Here is a 22,528-nt window from a genome sequence, read left to right as displayed (position 1 = left end):
TTTTAGGGTGGTTAGGTATAAAGGAGTATTAAAACCTAGCGCTTAAGTTCTTGAAAAATTTAGGTGCTTCCAGGCTAATTGGGTTTCAATGTTTTTGCCTATATGACCCTTGCCAACCCTTAAAGCTTTCAACCAAACCCCAGTGTTCACAGATAAAATGGATGTGATATAGTAACTAGTTCATACATCTGTTTTCTTTGCATTAGGGTTTTTATTTTTGAATGTACATGTCAGTTTCTGACTACTAATCTTTACACATGAATGCAGTGCCTAAGAAGGTCAGAAGGGTGAGTTGAATCTTGTGGTGCTAGAGTCACAGATAGCTCTCAGCCAACTAACATTGGTGCTGGAAACCAAACCCAGGTCATCTAGAAGAGTAATACATGTCCTTAGCAGCTGGGCTATCTCCCTATCCTCAAGAATTTGTTACTCAGTAAGAGGGCAATAGGTCTTTCTCATTACTCTTGGGCATATACCTAAAGGACATTTTATCCTAATACAAAGACATTGCTCAACCATGATTATTACTGCTGTATTCATTCATAATAGCCAGAAACAAGAAACAGCCTAGAAGTCATAACCAAAAAATGATAAAGAAAAGGTGTGACATTTGCACAATGGAGTAATGTTTTAAAAGAGGCATCATGTACATGGAGGGATCGATGGCTCCAGAGACATAAGTAGTAGAGAATGGCCTTGTCTGACATCAATGGGAGGGAGGTCCTTGGTTCTATTGAAGTTTGATACCCCAGGATAGGTCATGATGGAGGGACAGGGCAGGAGAGGGTGGGTAGGTGAGGGAACATACTCATAGAGGCAAAAGGGAGGGAGGACAGGGAGTTTGTGGGATGGGGGAATTGTGGAGGGGTAATCTGGAAGATGTACCTTTGAGATGTAAATAAATAGAATGGTTAATTAAAAAAGAAGAAAAGAGGCATCATGAAGTTTATAGTCAAATGATTAGAGTTAAAAAAAAAATTATCCTGAGAGAGGTTAAAGACCCTGACCCTCAGTCAGTGGTATTTACTTCGGAGATGCCCCGAAGACACCAAGAAACAGATAGATGGTAAAAGCAGGAGGTTTATTTTTCCAGCACAATGGCATCGATCCTCAATCAATCCTTCAAGGCAAGTGACTGAGAAGGCAACCTGAATGTCTATTACAAGCAGTTTTTATACTTTTTAGGGCTGGTGACTCAAGCAAGGTTACAGTTCAAACTTATTGGCTAAACATTGTCCTTTTTAAAACTATTGGCTAAGCATCAGTCAGTATATTCAGAGAATTTTCTACTCCAGAATGTTCCTGTAGGTGGAGAATGGAACTTGGGCCTGCCTTAACCCAAAGGCTAAAAGCTGAAACCTATCCTAGATTTGACTGGAGGCAGGTGAGTATGTGGCTGGTGAAGATCCTGAGTCCTTCAAGGAAATCAAGACATAGAAAAGATAAATATGGTATGTTCACTTATACTTGCACATTAGGCATTAAATAAAATGATAGCTAAAGGAGATTAGTATATAGAAATGATCTATTGAGAAACACATGGTTTTCCATTGAGAATGGAAGGGATATAGCTATTCTGGATCATCTATGGAAATTGGGGGAGAACAGGACCAGGAGTGCAAAGGACCATAGGGGTTTGAGAGGGCATTTGGGGAGAGAGACAGCTAGAATTATATACCCAGCAAAAATCTCAATGTAGATGGAAAAACCAAGATATTCTATGACAAATCAAAATTTAAAAAATATATTTCCACGAATCCAGCCCTACCAAAGATAATTGAAGGATAACTCCAACACAAGAAGAGAAACTAATCCCATGAAAAAGCAAGAAATTATTATTCTTACAACAAACCCAAAAGAGCCACACAAACATAATTCCACAAGAAAAATAACAGGAAGAAACAATCACTGGTTCTTAATATCTCTTAATATCAATGGACTCATTTCCCCAATTAAAAGAACTAAAATAACAGACTTAATACATAAACAGGACCTATTATTTAGCTGAATACAGAAACACACCTTAGTGACAAAGACAGATACTACCTCAGAGTGAAAGCCTGGGAAATTTTTTTCCAAGCAAATGTCCCTAGGAAACAAGCTGGAGTTGCCATTCTAATTTCAAATAACATTGACTTTCAATGAAAAGTTTTCAAAAGAGATGAGTTTTCATACTCATCAAAGGAAAAACATGTACCAAGTTCTACTCTCAATTCTGAATATCTATGCCCCAAATGCAAGGGCACCCACATTTGTAAAAAAGCACACGTTGAACCTCACACAATAATAGTTGGAGAATTAAAAAAACCCACCCACAACATTGGACAGATCATGGATACAAAAACTAAACAGAGACAACACAGTGAGATTAACAGAAGTTATGAACCAAATGGATTTAACATCTATCTACAGAGAATTTTATCCTAAAACTAAAGAATATACCTTCCTCTAAGCACCCTGATAACTTCTCCAAAAATGATGATATAATCGGACATAAAACAAGCCACAACTAGAATGAGACTGAGATATTTCAACACATCCTATCAGATCACTACAGACTAAAGCTGGTCTTTAATAACAACAAAAACAACAGAAAGCCTACATACACATGGAAGTCTAACAACATTCAACTGAATGATAACATAAAAAAGAAAAAAATAAGAATTTCTCCAAAAGTAAGGCACAACATACACAAAAATGGGACACAATGAAAGCAATTCTAAGAGGAAAACTCATAGCTCTAAGTGCCTACATAAAGAAATTGGAAAAAGCATACACTAATGGCTTGACAGAACACCTGAAAGCTCTGGAATAAAAAGAAGTAAATACACCAAAGAGGAGTAAACAGCAGGAAATAATCAAAGTCAGGGCTAAAATCAACCATATAGAAACATAAAGAAGTATACAAAGAATCAACAAAACCAGGAGCTGGTTCTTTGAGAAAATCAACAAGATAGATAAGCCTTTAGCCAACCTAACCAGAGGGCACAGAGGCAGTATCCAAATTAACAAAATCAGAAATGTAAATGGAGACATAACAACAGAAAGTGAAGAAATTAAAAAAATCATCAAATTCTACATCAAAAGACTATAATTAGCACAAGTGGAAAATCTGGGTGAAATGAACGATTTTCTAGACAGTTATGGCATGTTAACATGTTATTCTTTTCTAGGTGTGTCACGAGAGGCTCAGAAACACCTGTAGCTACAAATCATGAGAATCTCACTCCCTCTTCTGACCTCCACAGCAGGGACCATGGAGGAGGTACTGGGATACACATCAAGGCAAATACACAAACCATAACCAAAAAATGCAAACATAGTCACCAAAGTGAATAGAAACTCTCTTTCAGGGTCCAAAGCTCTTGAAGTCCAAATATAATCTCTTAGCAGCATAAATTCCAGTTGCTTTCTGTAGTGTAAGAACAGGAGACAGCCTCACCAGAGCTGTAAGTAGACAGTGGTCTCTTGTGAGGTCAGAGCAAGAACTGAACCAATGGTATCTAGCCATAAACCACTCATTTTCCTCACATTCTATCTCAAAGGAAAGAAAGGAGAATCTTGTTCAGTGGGGCAATAGAGGACTGGTTCCTCTCAAATTTCTGTCCCCAATGTTGCCCAGTGACCCACTTCTTCCTTCAAGGCCCAATGCTTAAGCTCTATAATTTCCCACAAACATCACCACCTGGTGGAACAATGTTCAAACACTTGATGCTCTGTGGATGCTCTTGTTAGATATCCTATATCTAACAAGTACTCATTCCTTGTTAACAAGGAACCCTAAAAATGATAATGGGCTCCAGAACTTCAGTCCTCCCTCAGTCAATGGACTTTGATATTCACTGGCTACTAAACGAACAGTGTTCAGATTTTCACTTAGACTCCAGCATTTACGATAATTTTGTAATTACTCATGTCTATACTCAATATATTCAATTATGTTTCAAACACATATTGATGGGTACTAAAGGATGGTAGCTATTCATTACATTGGTAGAAGGGAAAAATACTGTTTGCCATGGTACACAAGTGTTTGAGACTAACACCTGTGAGGCTTAGGGAGAGATGACATTCCCCATTAGGCCTGAGACTTCTCTCCAAACTGAGGATTCAGAGACTTGTTCCAATTTAATAATGTTAGGTTGAATCGTTTGATTTACAACATGCTGCAGACTGTTATTCTTTACTGGGTATGCACACTGTATTAATATGCTTTCTTTTTCTGGGATTCAAAAGATCATAACCAAATGCAACTTGAGGAAGAAAAGAAATTTTTTCCTTTTACTTCCCAATCACAGCCTACCATGAGTGGAAGTAAAGGCAGGAACTTAAGATAGGACTCTTGAGGCAAGAAGAAAAACAGATGCCATGGAAGAAAGCTGCTTAGTGGCTTACTGTTTATGAATGAGCCTGCATATATAGGATCCTTCAACTGAGAGTAGGAAACTTTGTCAAATTCTCACCAACAATTGTTCATCCACTTTTCTCACCAGACCAAAAGTTAAAGTCCAGAAGATATTGTGTAATTATGTTCAAAATGATAGAGAAAAAGAAATTGATCAGTGGTCATCCTGGAATCCTCGTCCCTGAAGGAGAGGCACACATGGTATTGAAGAACCCTAGGGGCTTTTGCCAGCCTTACACCCACCACCTCATGCCAAGATTAATCCAAGTACCAGCTTCCCACCTCAGGTCAAGACTAAGTCAAATTCCATTCTCCACCCACAGTTCTTGGGAGAAACAGAGACATTCTTGAAAAATTGCAGAATTTATTGATAGTCACCTGACCCTTTGGTCCCAGATAGAGTTAGAAAGCATATCATATGCTTGCTAGCCTATAGATTCAAAGGTAAATATGCTTAGCTAATAAGTTTAAACTGTAACCTTGCTGATGTAAACTGTACCCCTAAAAAGTATAAAAACACCTTGTTATAGTCATTCGGGATTGCCTTTCAGTCACTCGCCACAAAAGGCTGACTGAAGGTTGATCCCAACACATCGGAAAATAAACCTCTTGCATTTGCATCAAACTCTGTTCTCATGTCTCACTTTGGGGTTATGGAGTCTCACAGTAGTTAAGACTCACTTCCAGCCTTACATTTGGTACATGAACCAGGAAGCCAGACCCTGCCTATGATGTTTCTGGGAATGGTGGTCAGAGGAACAGCTCCAGCTTGATGCCAGGTACCACAGTTGCCTGTATCCATGTTGTCTGTATCTGTGTTGTCTGTATATGTTTTAACCTGTACCCATGTTGTCTGTTTCCATGTTGTTGCTTTTGGTTTGCTTGAGAGCATCCATAAGGCTTAGAAATCCTTTGGTTTTGTCTGGTTTGGAGGGAGTTGGGAGGACTCTGCTCCTTTTGGAATCTATTGGACTCAATACCAGCATAAACTGGCGGGTCACCTGATTACCTGGTTTCTGTGCCCATGAGAGGGGCAAACTGACTGTGTGTTGAATGTCTTTCTCTGTGTTCCTGGACTTGGACTTCAACTGACACTATTTTGGGGAATGGGACAAACTGAATCTACCCCATTAAACATCCTGGTTAATCACTGGAGGGAAGTTGGGAAAAGAGAAGAAAACTTGTCAATAGAAGTAAAGAAGGACAGGTTAGTTAATTTTAGTTAACTCTCTGAACCTATGAATGGCCCATCTTTGGAGTAGGGTGACCACCTGTAGGGACCCTTGATTTGCAGGTGATCAAAGAAATAAAGGAAAGAGTCTTTAGAACAGGATCTCTTGGGCACCCAGACCAAGTGCCCTATATATTTACCTGGAAGGATCTAGTGGAGGACTTCTCCCTCCCTTGAATAAAAGCTTTGTTATCTCCAAGACTCTCACAGGTCCTGGCCATGAAGGAGAATAACCCTGTAGATAACAACGAGTCTTAAAGAACAACCTCCAGAACCCGTCCACAGTGGCTCTGATACTGATGGATCCTCCACACCCCACCTTCTTCCATCCCCAGCAAGGGGGGAGGGTAGAGGGGGCCCTCAGAACAGAGACCAGCTATGGAGACCCAGAGCAAAAGGGCCACTTCACCTGATATAACAGTGGCCCTCCCCTTCTGAGCCTACAGGCCCATAGATTGCAATCCAGCCATGAAATATTGGCCTTTCTTTTCAGCCAACCTGTACAATTGGAAGGCCCAACACCCCCCTTGTCAGATAACACCAAGGAGATGATTAATCTCAGACTGTTTTATTTACTCATCAGCTCACCTGGTATGATATTCAACAACTCATGAGAGTCCTCCTCATGACAGGAGAGAAAGAGGGGATAATGCAGGAATCCAGAAAGGAAGTCCCCTGAGACATGAGGGCACCATTGAATGACCAGGCTGTCATCAAAAGCGAATTTTCCCTGACTAGATCTGACCGGGAATTTATGGAGAATCTTGGCTACAGCAGTTAGGGAAAGCAGAGAAGAGAAACTCCAACCAAAAGAGAGACAGAAAACTCCTTGAAAAGAACCATAGTGCATATTGCAAGGAGAAGGGCCGAGTGGCCCAAGGATGTCCCAACAAATGAAAGCCTGGGGCAGGAAATACCAGGCCTTGGGAAAAGCACTAACAAATGGTGAGCGTGTTAGCCCTGGGGGAAGATAGCAACTAAGGAACTTAGGAACTTAACTTGAAAAAAATTCTCATCACATATATTACATTCTGACTAGAGTTTCCTCTTGCTTTTTTTCTCCCGGTTCTACCCCTCAACTCCACACTTCCCCAGATCAACTTCTCATTTTCCATTTAAAAATAGCAATTAATTAATTAATTAATAGTGTTTTAATTGTTAATCATGTCTATTCTAGATAGCAGAACCCCTCCTTTTCTCAGTGTAAGTCATTCAGTGAGTCATCCTCCTGATTCCAGGTATAGGCTTGTGACTCAGTTTGATAAGTAGAATGCTCTATTTCTCTGGTCACAGTAATGGGTTTGAAAATGGAGACATAGATTCTAATCAAGCCAACAAAATTCATCCCAGGGGTACAGTTGGGAGCTGCAGGAAAATAGTTGTTTTTTTTAATCCTGGAACAATTTTCTAAAAATGATAGAAATTTAACAGAGACTGTTATTAGCCTATATTAGTCATAGCCTATATTAGTCAATGACTTAAGGCAATTTTCCCCTTAAATATATATGAAGAAATGTTTACCACTGTAAATAGAGCAACATGGTCTTGATCTCTTCTAATCCAGCCTTTATGCTATCAGTTTCTTTCATCATGTGTTGTTCTTCTATCAAATATGGCTAGCTAGAATATATAGCTTTCTTTAGTGTTCACCATTAAATTCCTCTGACTCTGTTTGCCAGTAGAACAGAGCCTAAATTCTAGAGTAACATACCAAAGTATAAATAAAAGCATTAATAACCACTATTATATATTTAAGGTCGTTTATGGCTTTTTAGACCTCATGTTTCTACCTGATCGCAAAACAAAATGTTTTACTACAATGTCATTGTCTAGTTATGGCTAACTTTGGCTAGTGGTGACCTCACTTTATTTCCCTCATCTCTCATCTTGAATTATTTTTTTTTTTTGAGCTGGGAACTGAACCCAGGGCCTTGAGCTTGCTAGGCAAGCGCTCTACCACTGAGCTAAATCCCCAACCCTCTTGAATTATTTTTAAATGCTAATTCAAATTTTCCATTTCAAGCAGTGCATCCCCAACATGTATAGAAGAATAAACTACTCTTTTTGTTAAGACATTCAGATGATAAGAACTAAACTATTAAGTCGAATGGGCTTTAATGAATAGAAAAACATGCTTGCAGAGAGGTTAGCTCAGTAGCTCTGTAACATCACCAAGATCAAGATTTCTGTCCATATCTTTCTCTGTTATCCTCATCATTTGGAGTTCTTCCCTAAGGGTTTACTGCACTTTTAATACTTTTTAAGTGTAAAGCCCAAGAACCCACAGGTAGTCAACATAAAGCAAATCTTCAAAGGAAAATATAAATATTTCTTTATAAATAAAACATTATCTTTGGGCATGTTTCCTGTTATATTCCATTAGCTAGAACTGAATCACATGTCAGAGGCTCAAGAATCAATGGAAAGGTCTTGTCAGTCTTGTCATAATAACCAATTAAAAGGTGTATCCCTGAAAAAGGCTAATTCCCCCTCTCTCAGCAAAAATTGGTTGTCTGTAATATTTTTTCAGGGATGAACCCTGTGAGCGTTTCTTTTTTTGTGTCAGCATGTCTATCAATATAATTATTTAGATCTTATTTGGGTAACAATGCTGTAGAGATATCATGACTATGTAGCTTCCCTGTCATTTGTTGGAGACAATCAAATAGGAAATTCCCTGGTCTTTTGTTTTTACAATCTGTCCATTCCCTCTTCCAAATATTTCCAGAGCCTTAGGTGCAGACATTGCATTGTAGATGTATCCTTTTGGGTCTGGGTTCCCATGGTCTTTTGATATCTGTACTTTGTTCTGTTGTTGTTTATAACACATTTTATTTGGTACAAAGAGATATTTCTTAAACTAGATATGCAAGCTATGCTTAGATTGACATAATTCCTAACTACATTCTAAAATTTAATCATTCACCCACAAATGGGCATTAAAGAGCAAGATGCACAAAAACAATGGGTGTGCCAAAATCTTGACAGATTTTTCTGCCATGCTCTCTCATGTGTGAAGTCACAAAACATTTCTTCACCTCTTGACCTTCTGAGAGTTCGTGATGACTACAAGAAAGAAAAAAGGAGTGAATTTAAGATTGGAGCCTTCATTACCGACTTTTTGTAGCTTTGTCTGCATTTATGCCTTTACTTAATTTTAATTTCTTTATATATCTATGTCTACATTAGTACTCTGAGATTATATAGGTTTGTGTAGATTCCATCGTATCTTTAAGACTTTAATTGTAAGATGAGAAAAAAAAGAAATGACCTTAAATAAGTGTATTTAGGATGTATTTAAGATAGAGTTGAACAAGATGAAGCTCTAACCATGGTTATCATATATTATGAAGTGACCCTGGGCCAGATGCATGAGCTGCTGGCAAGATGTAAGAATGGATACTATCATAGTACAAGATGATTCATTGATGTTTAGAGTTACAGTGATTTAGAGGACATCTTTCATTTGTGATATATTATAAACTGTGATGATGGGAGAGATTTTTTTGCATGAAATTTCTAAGTTAATATGACTTATTTCTTCTAAATGAAAAAGAAGAAATTGGAGAGATCACATATAGCAATTTAACAGCACATTTGAACGCTCCAGAACAAAATGAAGCAAATATACCCAAGAGGAGTAGACAAGAGTGAATAATCAAGTTCATCAAACACATCAAAATGATAATTCACCATAATCAAAGATGCTTAATCATAGGAGGGATGGTTCAATATAGGAAAATCCATCAATATAATCTACTAAATAAACAAACTCAAAGAAAAAACCACATGATCATCTCATGTGATGATGAAAAAGTCTTTGACAAAATACAAAACTAATGCATGTTAAAAATAATGGAAAGCTCAGGAATTCAAGGCACATACATAAAAGTAATAAAAGCAATATAAAACAAACTGATAGTCAACATCAAACTAAATGGAGAGAAAATTGAAGCAATCCCACTAAAATCAGGAACAAAACAAGGCTTCCCATTCTCTCCCTATTTATTCAATAGCATACTCAAAGTTTTATCCATCATAATTAGACAACAAATGAAGGTCAAAGAGATACAAATTTCAAAGAAAGATGTTAAGATATCACTATTTGAAGATGATGGAGAGTATATACAATTGACACCAAAAATTCTATCATTGAATACTTACAGCTGATAAACAACTTTAGCATATTAGCTGGGTATAAAGCTTCCTAAAATAAATCAAACGATAGCCTTTCTCTACTCAAAGGATAAACAATTTGAGAAACGAATTAGGGAAATTACATCCTTCACAAGAGTTACAATTAATATAAAGTATCTTGGTGTGACTTTAACCAAGCAAGTGAAAAACCTGTATGACAAGAAGTACAAGTCTTCGAAGAAAGAAATGGAAAACCTCAGAAGATGATAAGAACTCTCATGCTCATGGATTGGCTGGATTGACATAGTAAAAATGGCCATCATATCAAAAGCAATCTACAGATTCCCCACCAAAATTGTGACTCAATTCTTCACAAAGAGAGAGTAATTCTCAAATTCATATGGAATAACAAAAAACACAGGATAGTGAAAAAAATTCTCAACAATAAGAGAATTTCTAGGGGAAATCACCATTGGCAAAATCAAGCTGTACTACAGAGAAATAGTGATAAAAAGAGCATGATATTGGTACAGAAACAGACAGCTAAATCAATGGAATGGAATAGAATTGAAGACCAGGACATAAACCCATACAGTCTCCTGATCTTTGTCAAAGAAGCAAAAATCATCCAGTGGGAAAAAGACAGCATTCTCAACAAATGATGTTGATTCAAGTGTGACTCAGCATGTAGAAGAATGCAAATTGATCTATGCTTATCTTCTGTACATTGCTCAAGTCCAGGTGGATCAAGGACCTCCACATAAAGCCAGATACCCTAAATCTAACAGAAGAGAAAATGGAAAAGAGCCTAGAACACGTCGGAACAGGGGATATTTTCCTGATCAGAACACCAATGACTTAGGCTCTAAGATCAATTATTGACAAATGGGAATCTCATAAAAATGAAAATCTTCAGTAAGCAAAGGACACTGTCAATAGTACAAAATAGATACCAAAAGATTGGGAAAAGATGACTTCCAACACTGCATCTGATAGAGGGCTAATATGTAAAACATACAAAGAACTCAAGAAGATAGACTACAGAGAACCTAATAACCTTATTAAAAATGGGGGACATAGGGCATCTGGGAACAGGAAGATAGGGGCACTCAAGCTGCAGGTGCTCTGTGGTCCAGACTCTGCCTGGATCTGAAGGGACCTGGTCAAACAGCTCCCTGCACTGAAATTCCATGGGAGGGAGAGGCAGAACTTCAGAGAGGCAGACATGCCAGGGAAGCCAGAAAAGACTACACTCTGCCCACACTTCTGACTCTAGAGGAAAACGCCTAGTACTATCTGGGCCCACTGTGCACAGGGACCTGAGAGAAGGTGGGGCAGGCCCTTCTGGTTGCTGCCCTCACAGAGAGCTGAAACCCACTCCCAAGGAAAGACTTCAGGCCCGAGGCCAGAGGTAAGACCAACTTTTCTGCTCCAGGCGACCTGCCTGGTGGACTCAGGACATGGGCCCACAGGAACACCTGAAGACCAATAGATAGGAAAGACTACACGCCTGAAAGTAGAACACTCTGTTCCCATAACTGGCTGAAAGAAAACAGGAAAGCAGGTCTACAGCACTCCTGACACGCAGGCCTATAGGACACTCTAGCCACTGTAAGAAATAGCAGAAAAAGGTAACACCAGAGACAACCTGATGGCGAGAGGCAAGCGCAGGAACCCAAGCAACAAAAACCAAGACTGCATTGCATCCTTGTAGACCAATTCTCCCACCAAAGCAAACACTGAATATCCAAACACAGCAGAAAAGCAAGATCTAGATTTTAAATCACATTTGATCATGAAGATGGAGGACCTCAAGAAAGATATAAAGAACTCCCTTAGGGAAATGCAGGAAAACAAGAATAAACAAGTAGAAGCCTATGGAGAGGAAACACAAATATCCCTGAAAGAATTACAGGAAAACACAATAAAACAGGTGAAGGAATTAAAAATGGAAATAGAAGCAATGAAGAAAGAACAAAGGAAGACAACTCTGGATATAGAAAACCAAAGGAAGAGACAAGGACCCATAGATATAAGCATCACCAACAAAATATAAGAGATAGAAGAGAGAATCGCAGAAACAGAAGATTCCATAGAAATCATCCACACAACTGTCAAAGATAATGGAAAATGGAAAAAAGCTACTGGCCAAAAACATACAGGAAATCCAGGACACAATGAAAAGATCAAACCTAAGGATAATAGATATAGAAGAGAATGAAGACTCCCAGCTCACAGGACTCGTAAATATCTTCAACAAAATCATAGAAGAAAACTTCCCTAACCTAAAGAAAGAGATGCCCATAAACATACAAGAAGTCTACAGAACTGCAAATAGATTGGACCAGAAAAGGAACTCCTCCCATCACATAATAGTCAAAACAACAAATGAACAAAACAAAGAAAGAATATTAAAAGCAGTAAGAGAAATAGGTCAAGTAACATATAAAGGCAGACCTATCAGAATTACGCCAGACTTCTCACCAGAGACTATGAAAGCCAGAAGATCCTGGACAGATGTCATACAGACCCTCAGATGCCAGCCCAGGTTTTATGTCCAGCAAAACTATCAATTAACATAGATGGAGATACCAGTATATTCCACAACAAAACCAAATTTACACAATATCTTTCTACAAATCCAGGCTTACAAAGGATAATGAATGGTAAAGCCCAACATAAGGAGGCAAGCTACACCCTAGAAAAAGCAAGCAACTAATCATCTTGCAACAAAACAAAGAGAAGACAAGCACACAAACATAATCTCACATCCAAACACGAATATAACAGGAAGGAACAATCACTATTCCTTAATATCTCTCAACATCAATGGACTCAATTCCACAATAAAAAGACACAGATTAACAAACTGGGTATGCAATGAGGACCCAGCATTCTGCTGCCTACAGGAAAGACACCTCAGAGACAAAGACAGATTTACATCAGAGTAAAAGGTTGGAAAACAACTTTCCAAGCAAATGGTCTGAAGAAACAAGCTGGAGTAGCCATTCTAATATAGAATAAAATCTATTTTCAACCAAAAGTCATCAAAAAAGATAAGGAAGGACACTTCATACTCATCAAAGGAAAAATCTACCAAGATGAAATCTCAATCCTAAATACATATGCTCCAAATACAAGGGCACCTACATACATAAAAGAAACCTTACTAAAACTCAAAGCACACATTGCTCCTCACACAGTAATAGTAGGAGATTTCAACACTCCACTCTCATCAGTGGACAGATGATGGAAACAGAAATTAAGCAGAGACATAGACTAAGAGAAGTCATGAACAAAATGGACTTAACAGATATTTATAGAACAAAACAAAAGGATATACCTTCTTCTAACCACCTCATGGTACTTTCTCCAAAACTGACCATATAATCAGTCATAAAACAGGCCTCAACAGATACAGAAAGGTAGAAATAATCCTGTGTGTCCTATCAGACCACCACAGGCTAAAACTGGTTTTCAATAACAATAAGGAGAGAATGCCCACATATACATGGAAGTTGAACAGTGCTCTACTCAATGATAACCTGGTCAAGGAAGAAATAAAGAAAGACATTAAAGACTTCTTAGAATTTAATGAAAATGAAGGTACAACATACACAAACTTATGGGACACAATGAAAGCTGTGCTAAGAGGAAAACTCATAGCTCTGACTGCCTACAGAAAGAAACAGGAGAGAGCATATGTCACCAGCTTGACAGCACACCTAAAAGCTCTAGAACAAAAAGAAGCAAATACACCCAGGAGGAGTAGAAGTCAGGAAATAATCAAACTCAGAGCTGAAATCAACCAAGTAGAAACAAAAAGGACCATACAAAGAATCAACAGAACCAAAAGTTGGTTCTTTGAGAAAATCAACAAGATAGATAAACCCTTAGCCAGACTAACCAGAGAACACAGAGAGTGTGTCCAAATTAACAAAATCAGAAATGAAAAGGGAGACATAACTACAGAATGAGAGGAAATTAAAAAAATCATCAGACCCTACTACAAAAGCCTATATTCAACAAATCTTGAAAATCTGCAGGAAATGGACAATTTCCTAGACAGATACCAGGTACCGAAGTTAAATCAGGAACAGATAAACCATTTAAATACCTCCTAAAGTAATAGAAGCAGTCATTAAAAATTTCCCAACCCAAAAGAACCCAGGTACAGATGGGTTCAGTGCAGAATTCTATCAGACCTTCCTAGAAGACCCCATACCAGTACTATCCAAACTATTCCACAAAATTGAAGCAGATGGCGTGCTACCAAATTCCTTCTATGAAGCCACAATTACTCTTATACCTAAACCACACAAAGACCCAACAAAGAAAGAACTTCAGACCAATCTCCCTTATTAATATCAATGCAAAAATACTCAATAAAATTCTTGAACATTTTTGGGTTAAGATTTGACTAAGTGTTCTCCTCTTGGCCCCATAGATAGTAGTCATTTACCCTGGAGTGTCCTGGGAAACAGAGCATTGTGTCACAGCATCCTAGTGTCAGTCAGGAGCTACCATTTTATTCTTTTTACTTCAAACCTAAAATAGGGAACTTATTTTCTTGAGTATGAATGAGGCAGGTTCTATGAACCAGCACTTACTATACAATGTTTATGTCCAAGTGAAAAGTGAGCCATGATCTTCACTTTTATACAAATGCTAACATGTGCGAATTGCTTTTTTTTTTTTGTCAACTTGACACAGCTAGGAAAATCTGGGGAAGAAGAGGGAACTTAATAGGTAAGTCTATGGGGGAGCATTATGTCTGATTTATGTCCCTGGGTACAAGGTCATGGCTCTATATACGTATATATGTGCAGGCTCAGTCATGGAGAGCAAGCCCATAAGAAGCTGTACTCCATGGTATCTACCTCAGTTCTTGCCTCACGTCCTGTCTTGAGTTCCTGCCCTGACTTCCAATCAGGCTGTGACTGGGAAGTAAAAGCCAAATAAACCCTTTCTTCCCCAAGTTGCATTTGTTTGTGGTGTTTGGAGTCCCAGCAGGAGAAAGCATATTAATACAGTGTGCAGAGCCAGTGAAGGATAGCAGTGTGCAGCCTGATGTAATTTAAAGGACTCCACCTAGTATTGCTAAAGTGGAAAGCGTCTTTATTGGGGTTTGGATATGAACTAAGAGAGGATCACGTGCTTGAACATTGGTCCCTAGCGTGTGGCCCTGTTTGGAAAAGTTGTAGAAAATCTGGCAAATGTAGCCTTGGCAGGTCTCCACTGTCCCACGGCCCAGCCTTTCCTGTCTTGAGGATAGAATGTGAAGGAATCAGTGGGTTGTGCCCTGCCATCATTGCTCCATTTCAGCTCTGACCTCAAAGAGAACCATTGTGAGGTCATTGCCCACTTACAGCTCTGGCCGAGGCTGCCTCTGTCCTCACAGTGAGTGCAGGTGCTGTTGGTTGGTTGGAGAGCATTTGGGTTTCTAGGCTGGTGAGCCACTGCGCTTGGATCTTTGTGAGTTGTTGAATCTGAACACAGTGAGTTTTCTTGTACGTTCCTATGTTTCAGTTTAGAGGTTTCTGTTTTCTGCTTTTAAACTAACTCTTCTAGTTCTTCGTTGAAATATGATTGGGAAATTCTTTATTGTCTTTGTTAATAGTTTTTTTACTTTGCTTTAAAAATGTCCTATTTTACATGGCTCTATTCCTTTAACTATTTTGGAACATTAGTTTACACAACATGCTCATTCTCACAATGATATTTCCATACACGTACATGAAGAACTTTGATTACTTTCCCTCCCTGATCACACTTTCTATTGCCTGCCCCTTCCAAGTCCCCCAGTGTTTCCTTTTCTGTTCATACCCTTACTTTCCAAGTACAGGCCTAGTTATCAAGTTCTCCTATTCACAGGACTGACTGGCAATATTGCATGGTCTCTTAAGGAAGGGCAACAATGTGTCTCTGTGCTTTAGCAGAAAGCTTCCTTCTAGCTGGTTATCTTAGGATCTTCCTGGCAGTTCATGTTGGAGTCACTGCACAATAAGCCCAAGATGCCTGGGACACCTGATAACAAGGAAGAAAACCCTGCTTGGTGTCTTGTTTCAGGGCACAGGGCCATGACCTCTTTTGGGGTCCAGTATGAGTACTGAGGCTTCAGGGTCTGCTTCTTTGGTTCAGGCACCTCATGTTGTCAATTCTGCAACTATTCTGGGTACTTATCATCCTCCTGTTTATTTACTGTTCCTTCTCTTTCCTCTTTCCTTGATTATACCAGTATTTGGTAACTGGGCAAGACTTAGTAGGAGCTTGCTTGATGTCCAGAAGCTAGATGGTACCAATAGTATTAAAGTGAAGGCTGTTCATGAGTTCAAGAGAAATGTATGTTACACTCAGTCGAGGTGAAAATGAGAGTAACCTAGAGCCGAGGGCAGAGATGAGTAAATCTGCAGCTGATCCTCCAGTCATAGTCTAAATTCTGTACAATAAAAACAGGACATTTTTATTACAAAACTGAGGATGGAATAGCATACAGATATTTCCCAGAAAATCGACAATGGGTTCCTTGGGTTTAGGGAAGGTGGTGGCATCCCCCTAGAAATTCTCCATACAGGTTAAGTAAGGATGTTTTCGTAGACAGGTGGGGTCCTCAAGACTGTAAGGTTAGCAGTATGACCTTATGTTTGCCCTTTTATGAAAACCACACTGTCATATGTGAAAGATGGTGACTCTGTAACCGCAATACTGCTGCCCCTGACCTAATTAGAGACTGGTGATTGAGAGATATAAAAAATGTGCTTGCTACAAAACATTTATGTTTGAGATTGTATAGTTCCCTTTTTTTCTCTTCTCAATCTGTACAGTTCTGTATCATAAGAAAATGTTGACACAGGAAAATTGAGAAGCATTTACCCAACCCCTTATAAATTTTGTAACCCAACTTCCTTGTATGATTGCAATAAGTTACTGGGGTTGAGTTAAATCTATGTGAGCATTTCTGACTCTTGAGTTCAGAAGCTCTCATGGATAAAAAGAACAGCCTTTTAGCATATATATGTGTATATGTATATGTATATGTATATGTATATGTATATGTATATGTATATGTATATGTATATGTATATGTATATGTATATGTATGTATATTCTCAATTGTGTATTTTCTTATTCGCCTACCAAGTATCCCTAGTCTGTGACAACCCCAGACTCATGTCAAGGCTGGACCATGGCAAGTTCAAAAGTCATGACGCCATGCAAGGGCCAAAGGAATGATCAGATCCCATTCTGTTCATGCTAATTATGGAAGTGGGCAACTGAAACGACTTTAAGAACAGAATAAATGTAAATCTTTTTTTCTCCCTCCCCCCTAAATGTAAGTCTTAAGAGGGCCAGATTTGTGCTTCCTTGAAGAACTTTCCTGGCTGGCACATACCATAGTTTGTCCCTCCAACTACTTGGATCACGGTCATTCCTTGCGGTATCTTCTGTCTTAAGGTGGGTGAATGTTGTACAAAAGCTAGTGATTTACAAGGCACAGGAGAGGGGTCAATAATAATTTTGAAGCAAAGGATCAAGCTCATGCCCTTGAGTTGTGCTGTCCAAAGAACTCAAAGAACATGTGAAGGAACAAAACCTGCCTAGTGCTGGAATAGTCTGTCTAGCACTTCACAGACTCCCTTACAAACTCCTGTCCCTTTGGGAAAACAGAAGGGAATTGTTAGTGTCTCTGGATCCTGGGCTTTTGTGAGATGTCTTAGGTCTCATGGAGAACATGGGATGGATGGTGTCATCTTCCTCTCAGCCCCACAGGTGTTAGTCTCAAACCCTGGGGTACCATGGCAAACAGTATTTTGTCTTGACTTCCAATGTAGTAAGTAGCTACCATCCTTTAGCACCCATCAATGTTCATTTACAAACTCAAATAATACTCAAATAATAATTGAGTACTTTGAGAGTGTAGACCTGAGTTACTACAAAGTTATTATAAAGGCTGGGGTCAAAGCAGAACACTGTCCATCTAGAAACCAAGGAATACCAGAACCCATAACTGAGGGAGGACCAAAAATCTGGAGCCCATCCATCATTCTCAGGATTCTGTGTTAACAAGGAAATTGTTCTTGTTAAAGTTAGAGTGTCAAAAGTTCCACAGAGTGTCAAGTGTTTGAACATAGTTCCCACCAGGGGGTGCCGTTTGGGAGAAATTAAGGATCTTAAGCAGTGGGCCTAACAGGAAGAAGTGGATCACGGGCAACATTTGGGACAGATATTTGAGTGTAACCAGCTCTCTACTGCCCCACTGACCAAGATCATTCTTCCTGTCCTTTGAGACAGAATGTGAGGAAACTCAGTGGGTTGTGCCTAGACACCATTGGTCTATTTCCTGCTCTGATCTCACCAGGAACCATTGTTGGGAATGATAGACACCTGCTCACTTAGAGCTCTGACTGAGGCTGCCTCTTGCCATTACAGGTTTGAAGCTGTAGGTTGTTTGGAAACCAACTGGAATTTGATGCTGTTAAGTGATTATACTTGGACTTTGTGAGCTTTGAATCCCGAAGTAGTTTCTCTCCACTATGACAAGGTTTTTTGGTTTCGGTTTGTGTATTTGCTTGCTTGTTTTATGCATATACTTTTCCATGCTCTTTATTATCTCTCATTTTACTTTTTATTGTTTTAAGTTATATTTGATAAGTTAGAACATTTTATGTTTTCATTTACGTGTAGGTATATTTTTGCCTTCATGTGTGTCTGAGCACCATCTCCCTGGTCCCTGCTGTGGAGGTCAGAAGAGGGACTCAGATTTTCAGGAACCAGAATTACATTTGGTTGTGAGCCTCTTGTCATACACCTGGAATTAAAACAATAACATGTTCACATACTATAACTGGGTTTTAAAACAAACCAAAAGTCTCACTACAACTACCTGTAGTTCCATTTCCAGAGAATCTGATGCCCTCTTCGACCTTTAAAGGTCATAAATAACATTATTTAAAGACTTGTATTAGTATTCTAAGTGACATGTAGCGTCTGTGAGTGTGTTGTATTGGTCTCCTTAGAGGCCAGAGGTGTAAGATGTCCTAGAGCTGAACTTACAGCAGTTTGGGCCACCTGACCTGGGTCCTGAGAACCAAATGCAGGTCCTCTGCAGGAGTAGCTGTCATTCTGGACTCCAGAAATAGCTCCCCAGCCTGGACACTGTGGTTTTGGAGGGCCTGTTCTCCTATCTACTCTTCTTGAGCCTGATTTTCTTAGTGCATTGGCTCACAGTGAATGCTGAGGTCAGGGGGTAGGATGGTTGTCTTTTCCAATGAGCAGCTCTTACTGTCTTTGATCCTTTGTTTTGTTTTTTCAGTTTGCAGTTGATCCCTATTGACCTGATCCTTGTCATAGTTGTATCTACTGCTTTAGAAGGTGATTTGTTCTTCTCTTTCCAAGCATTTAAAGTATCTGACTAGGTTGTCTGACATATTTCTGACCCTTTTTTGATAAGAAATAATTTGTAGTTGTAAACATTACCTTGGGCCTGATTTTAAAACTTTTTTTTAAAAAAAATTTCTCCTTAGAGCTTGGTTCTAGTCAAGTCATGAGAGCCTGATGATGCAGCAGGATCTGAAGGTCTGCTACTGGAGAAGAGGAAAACTTCTCCACTGGGTGAAAGAAACTTTTCAGTGGTGAAACAGACCTTCCATATCACCACATTGACCTCTGTGTCTGTAAAAATTCTTCGAAACACCAAGAAGTACGCCTCACTGATCTGCAGGGAAGCCAGGATTATGAAATCCCTTAGCCATTCTAACATTATCAAGCTGTTTCATGTGGTCCAGAGAAGAGAGATCATTTACATGGTGATGGAGTGTGCCCCAGAGGGAGAGCTACTAGATCTCATCATTGAAGGTGGTCTTTAGAGGAGAGCTAGCCTTGGAGAATGTTTGTTCAGATAGTACATGCTGTGCAGTACTGCCACAACAATCACATTGACCATCGAGACATAAAGGACAGCTATTTTGACTGATTACAGGGGCAAACCCAAGATGTCTGATTTTGGCCTTGCTGCTAATGTAATTCCTAGGCAGAAACTGGCAAATTTCTGTGGCACACTGCCCTACTGTGCCTCAGAACTCTTGTAAGTAGAGGTAGATGAGGGCTACCCAGTGGATATCTGTAGTTTAGTGGTCCTCCTTTTCCTCATGTTGTCTGGGAGCCTGCCTTTCTAAGGCAGGTCTTTTGAGGAGGTGATCATTGCTGCAAACTTCAGCATACCTCCTCATGTTTCCATTGATATTTTCAATGTCGTCATTGAAATGCTAATGATAAATCCCAGCAAGAGGCTCAACATTCACCAAATCAAGACACACCCCATGATCAGGGACTGTGCGTCATGTTTACCACCTACTTCTACACAGGTTTTTCCAGACAGCCTGAGCCCTAGTGTTGTCAGGAGCATGAGAGTCATTGAATATAAGCCTGACAGGAATATGTCCTCCTGCAGACCCAGGAGGAACTCTGTGGATCCCTGCAAGTGCCCAAGATTGTAACCCTCACAGGCTTCTCCTCTGGGTATACTTTGGAGAAAGATGCCCTCATGGAGGAAAAGAACCTCACCCAGGAAGATGCCATCAAACAGGAAGAGGCTCCTTCAGAATGTCTCCATCATTTAGGAAGAGCTCATTACTGATGTCCATCCTCAGGATGTGGGCTGAACTTGCCCTCATTCCTGGCAACACCACTGGATGGGGGTGAGGAAGACAATCATGAACTCTCTCAAATCTGTGCTGTTGCTGCCACAACCAAAAAGAAGTCGTTTCCCATAAGAACCTGGCTCTGAGGAAAGGAGATCTTGGGGTCATCTTCAAGACCAGGTGGGCACAAGTCCTCATTCTTCTTATCCATATTCCCTCTTGACTTTGTGACAAATGAAGCAAGTGCCCACTTATGGCACATTTAGGAACTTGATATGTCACTTCAGAAAGACCAATTCAATAGAAACCCCTGAAAGACCACCTCATGCCTGCTGAGCCAGAATTGGATAGCAGAGATGCTGATTAAAGCATGGAGAGAGGAGGGTGGGGGTATGTCCAAAGGAAGCAGAGAGTCATTGGCAAAACAGTGAGGTGTTATGGCTCTGCAGGGCCAGCCCTGTATGCTCCCTGTGTATCCAAGTTACTAAGAGCCTCTCTCCTGTTTCTTTCTGCTTTTAACTCTGGAAGAGGACTAACCTCATTTCCATGGCTTGTGAGCCATGTGTTGGTGGTTGGCTTGGCTGAGAATCAGACAGCCTTTCAGGGGATCCAGGTGTCCAGAAGCCAGTGCGTTCACAGTCCCCTCTGCTCCTGGGGACAGAAAGAGATGTCCACAGCAGCACAGATCTGTCCAGATAAAATCCCAGGCAGGAAGGGCTAGCTTTTCACTGGGTTTTGCTCAGAGGAGAGAGCTAAGGTACAAAAGTGCTCCAAAGTTGTATATGGAACAGTAGCCCTGTGACCTCTTCTCCAGCCTCCTCATCAGAAATTGTTCTATAGGAAGTGGCTGTTCTTTGCTCTCTGTTTCTTGCAGGGAACATGGTTTTCTTCATGAGGTAGAATTCTCTCTCTAGAGAAGTCTCCCTACCCAGTCTGTCCCACCTGACCCCAAATGGGTTCCCAGGTTGAGAATGTGGCCTGAAAGTGTCTCTGTGAGTCCTCTAGGGGGCAGCCTCCTATCAACCTTTTACAACCCCCAACCCAGCCTTATGCCCCTGCAAAAGCCATCACAGGTTACCTTGCTGGAGTCTTCAGAACCAACTCAGAGCAAAGCTTATGTAAAACACAACTGTGGAGTGACTCCAGAGGCAGCTTTGCCCTTTCTCCCCACCAATTCTGTCCTCTAGTTCCTCACCTCCTGCCTCTCTATACTTCTATGTTTTAGTCCATCATTTGCCTTGTAAACAGGGTTCAGACTCAGCACCAAGTTCCACACTGTGTGGGACCAGGTGTTGTGACCAGGGTCAAACTAGAAACCCTTATGATCGGGCAGCAATCTGCTGTGCTGCTGTGGCCCTGCCTTATGCCAGCTTCAGGCCTCTACCTGGAGTCTGCACCCAGCTGGACATATCTGCAATGTTGCTTCCATTTCTACGAGTATTTGCACATTGCTTGTACTTGCCCAGGTAAGCATCCTTGCATGTCCTTTGAGATGGCTTCTGGGAAGCTTTCCTGTCCCTTTCACTTTGACATTGGTAAGATGTCATCTCCTGTGTTCTTTCTCTCTAGACTGTGCCAATATCACTCAAAGCATGAGGCACATAGAAACCTGGGTTACTGACATGGATGGTCCCTCCAACAAAATGTCTGCCATCATTTTGAACACAAGACCACAAGGCTCCTGGCATAGTATTCCTGCTGGAATTCCTGCTGAATTCAGCCGCATGTCCCTACAGCATTCTACTGTTGTAAAACACAATCTTATTAGTACCTTCATGGTCCTCTGAGCAACTCTAAACTCTTGTAGGACAGATATCTGCACTCACCCCAATCTGAAAAGAGAGGGGTGTCTTATTCCTCTCTGTGGCAGGAAGAGCACCATTGGACCCTATGCTCCCCAATCCACAATGAACAACTCTGGGAAAGTTTATTTCACAAGTTCTGTGCTGGCCTTAGCTACCGGAACAGACTGAGCTACTCAGAGAAAACCAAGGAGGACTTCTCAGCAACTCTGGTCAGACTGGCTGGAATCATCATTTTTCCTTGCCATCCATGCACTTGAACTGGTGACCCCTGGTGAGTCCATGTCTCTCTCTGTGTCTCTGTTCCTGTCCC

The 22,528-nt window shown here is 40.2% G+C and overlaps 1 pseudogene; it reads left to right on the top strand.

Annotated features, from left to right (window-relative positions):
- The first annotated feature begins 8,967 nt into the window (after window positions 1-8,967).
- On the top strand, window positions 8,968-22,200 carry LOC116893474 (annotated as a pseudogene).
- Window positions 22,201-22,528: the final 328 nt, after the last annotated feature.

Source organism: Rattus rattus, chromosome 2, assembly GCF_011064425.1.
Source record: "Rattus rattus isolate New Zealand chromosome 2, Rrattus_CSIRO_v1, whole genome shotgun sequence".
Lineage (NCBI taxonomy): Eukaryota > Metazoa > Chordata > Mammalia > Rodentia > Muridae > Rattus > Rattus rattus.
The sequence above is the reverse complement of the archived record's forward strand: the minus strand, read 5'-3'. Positions and strand labels throughout refer to the sequence as shown.